General features: G+C 38.0%; 1 pseudogene; it reads right to left on the bottom strand.

Annotated features, from left to right (window-relative positions):
* Positions 1–239: 239 nt before the first annotated feature.
* LOC122064610 lies at positions 240–5,565 on the bottom strand (annotated as a pseudogene).
* Positions 5,566–7,053: the final 1,488 nt, after the last annotated feature.

Here is a 7,053-nt window from a genome sequence, read left to right as displayed (position 1 = left end):
TTTGTATCGAGGGATCGGTATAGACTAGAGGTAAAAGGTCAAAAAAAATTTATTTTTAAAATTAAAATCAAGGGTAAATGTGTTGAATTCAGATTAGATATCGGCCCAACTAATCCTGGTCCTGATTCTAATATCTAAAACCGATTTGTACCAATTGGTGATGTCGGGTCTGGCCTCTGAAAACTAAAATTTCTTCAGAAAAAAAAATAAAAATTAAAGGATCATAAAGCACCGATCTGTAAGAATAATATCAAAGTTCAGACTTTCAATTACAAGAATACCAAGAAAAACCAACAAAACAAAGGAAACCCAACTTTCAGGGCAAGAAGGAACTGGAACCGGAAGGAGCAACCCAGTTCCCATTCTTCCATTCCTGATGAAGTCTAAGCTGAGAGAAGGGGTAAGCAATCGCATCTTGACTGCTTGAGAAGTAAACATAGTACTTAGACTCATCTATCAGTCTCCTTCGTTTCTGATAAGGAATCTCATCACCATCATCATCATCATCTAATCCTTTCCTATCGCCGCCATCGAAGCATGCGTAATACTTGTACTCAGCTATGCTACTGATCCTTCCAAGCCACCAGCCTTCGTTGTCATATGCATCAACTATGTCCCACAGATTGAACTTAGAAACCTGAAGTTGAGGAGGACGAGGCCTGACTTCACTCACATGAACCATCTCTCTCAGCCATTTTGATTCATCATCAGTTAAAAGGGTCTTGTATTCGACCAATACGTGATTATTCTTTGACACATCCATAACTTTTGCTGCATAGAATGAACCCACGAAGCCTTCTTCTTTGCTATGAACCTCAACTGAATCACCAATTCGATACCTCATCAGATCTTTTGATGGCTTTTTCATTATTAAGCTTAGGATTTTAGCAGGGAAGGAGGAGGGATGAGAAAATAGTGGTTTAATCTGCCATTGACCTTTGAGTGAAGGCGGCTATGATCAGTTTATATAGAAAGTAGGGGATTAAACGGAAACTAAGTACTAGTCTTGATTTCCTTCCTGTATTAGGAATTGGAAAAGGTTGACCAGGTCAAATCCTTTCGAACCGAATTCGAAACCGTGGGTATGACTTATGAGGGTATCCCCTACCGCACTCTAGCCACGTCACTCCTTCGCGTGGACGATAAACGGATAAAGGATTATAGGGGCTGTGTGGTAAATTTAAAGAATATATGTAGGTCCTATTGACCAAAATACCCACCTCTCTCTCTCTCTCTCTCTCCATTAATGATATGCGGTTGAATTAGGGGTGTCAATCGGTCGGTCCGGCTCGGTTTCGATCTGGGTTGAGTCGGTTTTGGTGTGGGAAAGTTGAAAACAAAATCGAACCAATAAGGAAATTCAGGTTTTGGTTTGATTTCGGTTTCGGTGCGGTTTGGTTTTGGTTTGTCTTCGATTTCTTAAATCGATTTGTAACCCGGTTGGTTTTGGTTTTTGGTCCAGTTTGGATTCGACTTTCCATACAAATGTTTACAAAACTATGCAAATTTTGATTTTTTTAATGAATTTTGAAGTGTTTCGGTTCCTTACAGGTTTGGTTTCAGTTTCGGTCCCTATTTTGAGCCAATTTCGGTTTGGTTTCGGGTTCATCCGGTTTCCGGTGTGGTTCGGTTTGATTTTGGGGTTGCAATACTCCAAACCGAATCGACCCAATAAGACTTCGGTTCGATTCGGTCCGTGTTGTTATCGGTTTGGTCTGACCCAGCCGGTTTTATCGGTTCGATTTAAGAATTGACACCCCTAGGTTGAATGATTTGGTATATGAAAAAGCTGCAAGGTTATTTTATGTGAAGAGGGGAGAGACTGTTAACATACTTTCCCATGCCACAACGTCTCAGAGAACTATCTTCCTTTAGTGTGAAAATGGTACCCCATTTTGGATGATGAGCCTAAGAAAAGAGATGGAGCCCAAGTAGATTTGGTGCTATATTGTTGGATATTAAACCTTGGAAACCTCTCTATGTGGTGTAGTCTACTCTTCAGCTACAACCGGTATTCCAAAAAAAATCATCCACCATTGCTTATTGATGATGTCCAGGTTTCCTACCCCCACCTCCCTGCTCTTTCCATTTCTTTTTGGGGAAAAGAACTTGTGAAATATGAGAGTTATAATTACATTTTTAGAAGTTAAATGCCCTCGTTACATTAATGTCTTGATGGAGGTCAAAAGAAGATCTCATGGAGATCTCTTACATAAAAAATGTTAATTAACAAACTAAATGAATATTTTTTTGGTTGATCTAACATAAATCCAAAAGGCAAATTATCTTGTACCAATCCTATTTTTAAAATTTATCTGAGAATTCACCCTAAAAAATAAAAAATACTATTACAAATTTTCTTATAAATGGTTGGAGAAGTTGATTCATAATCGCTTGAAAAGTGAATGGTGCATTTGTAAGGCCGAAAGGCATCACAACAAATTCATAGTGTCCCAGATGTATGTGGAATGCTGTTTTATGAATGTCACAATCTGACATTTTAATTTGGTAATAACCACTCATGAGATCCAGTTTAGAAAAATGCAAGCACCATGAAGCTTATCCAACAACTCCTCCACCGTTGGAATGGGAAATCTATCCCTAATGGTGATGGAGTTTAGAGCTCAATAATCCACACAAAACCGCCAAGTCCTATCCTTCTTCTTGACTAGCAATACAGGAGAAGAAAAGGGGCTCTGAGAGTGTCGTATAGTCCCTTGCTGCAACATTTCTTATACCAACCGTTTTATTTCTGATTTTTGAAATTGGGATACCTGTACGGCTTCACATTAACTGGTGTAGCCCTGGAATAAGGTGTATTGAATGGTCGTTTGATCTTACAGGGGGTAGCCTCTTGGGTTCTTCAAAAACTTCAAAAAATTTATCTAAGATGCTCTGAATCTCTAGAGCTAAGGAAAGTGTTTTCGGTTTCATTGATATGCTTAGAGATGGAATTATGAGGCTATGGAGTGATTTACAACCAGTTTTTTTCACATGCTTGGCTGAAATGGGATCCAATCTTAATTGAGGTTCCCCTTGTAAATGTACTGGAGATTTGTAGCAGGAGATTAGAGAATTGTAGTAGGAGATTGGAGAATCTTCGATGTTAAAGTATAGTGAGTAGTGTCCTAAAAAACTATTTGGGTTTGAGTGTGAGTTGAAATACTTGGGTTGTAGTGTGAGCTCCAACAAGTGCTTGGGTTATTGTGAGCCCAAGAATATAATGTCAATGATTTACCAAAAAGAATAAAGGGTCTGATCAATGCCATCTAGAAATTGATCCAGTTGAAATATCCAAGTGTGTGGGTATCACTTGATAGTGGACGTAGAGAAGAGACCAAAGTCACTCTTAACTAACTGTTATTGTGTAGGTATTGTCCCTTTCCCTTTCTTTCAATCGTGTCTTGTATTGCCTTACAGTATTAGATTTGTCTTTTTATTTTGGGTAGTAGAGTTTTAATTGTTAATTTTATTCTACCATAGCCAATATAAGGTGGTGGTAGCAAGAGGAAATAAGGGGATGTCGTAGAGCAAGAAGGTGTTGCAATGAAAGAGGTAGGAGAGGGAAAGAGTCTAGATTGTCTCCACTTTCCACTTTTTTCCTTTTTCCTGAAAACTGATTCTTACCTGATCCCAAATTAATCCCAAATAGGCCTGTCAGGCTGATTCAAGTGATTTATGCATCTGGATCAAAATCAGTTTGAGATAAGTCAGGACCAATCAGGATCTCAATGGAGTAGAGACAAGTGTAGCCAAGATTGTGGGTGGTTTGGTTTCTGTTTTGGGGGAAGATTCGTCTAAGGCCCTCTTTGGTATCATTTTTCTTTTTGATTTTTGTTCATAAAAATGATTTTGACTGTATTTGGTATCATTTATGGGACTTGTTTCTATTTAAAAAAAAATTAGTAAAACACAAAAACAAAAAAGAAATTAAGAGTCATTTATGTGCTATGGCAAAAAATGATTTTCAGTTATTTTTACGCTGGACTTTAATGAGCATGTGTTTAAAGGTTCAATATAGAGGGGTAAAGTAGTCATTGCTTTGTAATTAAAAATCCAAACCCTTTGCCCCATTTTCTTAGGTCCAAAGTGGAGAAAGAGAATTATAAAAAAGATGGGTAAAGGAAATCTCTTCATCAATTTCTTTAAAAAACTATTTTGCACATAGAGATACCAAACATTTTCTCACAAAAAATCATTTTTGTCAAGTAATTACCAAAACATTTTAATAGTTTTCAAAACATTTTAATAGTTTTCATTAATGATTTTTGTTAAATAGATAAAAATAAAAAAGAAAAATGATGCCAAAGAGGGCCTTCATATTTTTATTTTTTTATTTATTTCCTTTTATGAATTTGATAGAAAATTATTTTTTTGGTAAAGAATTTGGTAGAAAATTTTGATCCTTAATATAACGTGACATAGCGGAGACACAGTTCCCAATTGACAACTGTGTTTCAACCCGATTTTGACGGATAGGATTTTTTCCCATAGAACATAGAAACCAGAAAAATGTAAACGGATCGGATTGGTATCGGGAAAATCACCAGGTTCGGATCTTAGTCGTAGATGCTTTTGTGTCGAGGTATCGGCATAGAGTCTAGAGTCTCTAGACTAAAGGTAAAAACAGAAAGTAAAAAAAATGATATCGCCCAACTAATCCTGGTCCTGATTCCAATACCTTAAACCGGGCATCATGATTTAAGGAATCGAATAGGTCAGAATTCGGATCAGTATCAGCTGATTCTGATAAATTAAATTGTAACAGTTGATGATGTAGGGCTCTGCTCTGGCCTCTGGAAACTAAAATTTCTTCTTAAAAAAAAAAAAAAAAAAAAAAAAAGGTAAGAAAAAGATTACAAAGCACTAATCTATAAGGATAAGCTCAAATTTCAGACTTTCAATTACAAGAAAACCAAGAAAAGCAAACAAAACAAAGGAAACCAGCTTTCAGGGCAAGAAGGAACTGGAACTGGAAGGAACAACCCAGTTCCCATTCTTCCATTCCTGATGAAGTCTAAGCCGAGAAAAGGGGTAGGCAATCGGATCTGGAGTGCTTGAGAAGTACACATAATACTTGGACTCATCTATCAATCTCCTCCGTTTCTGATCAGGAATCTCATCACCATCATCATCTATTGATCCTTTCCTATCGCCGCCATCGAAGCATGCGTAATACTTGGACTCAGCTATGCTACTGATCCTTCCAACCCACCAACCTTCATTGTCATAAGCATCTACTATGTCCCACAGATTGAACTTAGAAACCTGAAGTTGAGGAGGACGAGGCCTGACTTCACTCACATGAACCATCTCTCTCAGCCATTTTGATTCATCATCAGTTAAAAGGGTCTTGTATTCTACCAATACATGATTATTCTTTGACACATCCACAACTTTTGCTGCGTAGAAAGAACCCACGAAGCCTTCTTCTTTGCTATGAACCTCAACTGAATCACCCATTCGATACCTCATCAGATCTTTCGATGGCTTTTTCATTATTTGTTATTAAGCTTAGGATTTTAGCAGGGGAGGAGGAGGAGGGATGAGAAAATAGTGGTTTAATTTGCTATTGATCTGTGAGTCATGAAAGCCGTTATGATCAGTTTATATAGATTGGGATTTTGTGGGTCCTTTCCATCCTGACGTTGGAATTAGAAAGTAGGGATTAAAGAAAACTAGAGTTCTTTTCCTTCTTGTATTAGGAATTGAAAAAAGTTGACCAGGTCAAATCCTTTCGACGCGAATTCGAAACCGTGGGTAACCCCTTCCGCACTCTGGCCGCGTTCAGTCCTTCACGTGGACGATAACCTGATGAAGGATCAATAGGGGCTGTGCGGTAATTTTAAAAATATAAGTAGATCCTATTGACCAAAATACCCACCTCTCTCTTTCTCTCTGCAGTCTGCGTTCCCTTTTTTTTTTTTTAATCTATTTGCCCGTTAGTAATCAAGCAGTTGAGCGAATTGGCTGCCGTCATCGGAAGGAGAAAGAATTGATGAAGATGAAGATGACGATGACGGGGCATGACAAAACTTACATATAGGTCTTGAATTACAGAATTGCACACAGACACTTGTATACAACACTCATACTTTTCTCACTCCTTTTTACAAACACTCTTAATGGAAAATAAGACTCTCACAAAAATCTACTCTGCTTACAAACACAAAAAGGAAAATAGTAATCTATTCTTCTTCGTCTTTTTTCATGGTGTATTCTGAAGAGAATGAGCTCCCTTTTATAGATAACGGACACCAAATTGTAAAATTTTACATGTAAAATTTCCTTTTGGAAATATTTTTCAGTGTTTGTTTGCAAGAGGGAAAATAGGATGTCAAAAATTATAGTAACATTTTCCAACATTTGTTTGCAAGAGGGAAAATACTTCTCTTTGCTTTCAACTCTTATAGCTTATTTACCAAAAAAAAAGAAAATCTCAAATCTTCTTGACAACCTGTTATCCCACATATCTCATCAACCATAACCCGAATATAAAGCCAGTGAATTTAAAAAACTCATCAGTGAAGATATGGGGAACGAATCTCTAAACAAACGGATTAAGGAGGCACACCAAAAGATGTGAACTGCGATAAACAAATGAGATGGAATTGCTTGCGTAGATGGAATTGATTGCGAGTTCCCGCAGCATTCCTGGCACAAAGAGCGCACTCAGCAGCATCCTTGGGCTCGGGCTCGGGCTCGGGCTCGGGCTCGGTCTCCTCGGGGCTTGGGGGGCTCAGTTACGAAAAGAGCCTGATGGGGTTTTGTTCATGATCCATTAGGCATTGGATAATATGATGATGGATCTAAAGTCAAATCCATTAAAGGTTGGGTCCATTAGGTTTCTAGGCTCAAGCCCATTAACACACTCTCTCTCTCGTCTCCGTCTCTCTCTATCTTCCCGAACCCTAGATCTCGCTTTGCTTCGGAGCTTATGCTTCGATCAACTGATCGATCTCAAAAACCGTACATATCCTTTCGAAGCTTCGGTGCAAGTGGAGTTCTAACCTCATCTCTGTCTCTATTCTTCTTTCTATCCCTTTTACTGAG

Source organism: Macadamia integrifolia, unplaced genomic scaffold (genome assembly GCF_013358625.1).
Source record: "Macadamia integrifolia cultivar HAES 741 unplaced genomic scaffold, SCU_Mint_v3 scaffold1695, whole genome shotgun sequence".
NCBI lineage: Eukaryota > Viridiplantae > Streptophyta > Magnoliopsida > Proteales > Proteaceae > Macadamia > Macadamia integrifolia.
This window is presented reverse-complemented; position numbering and strand designations above follow the sequence as displayed.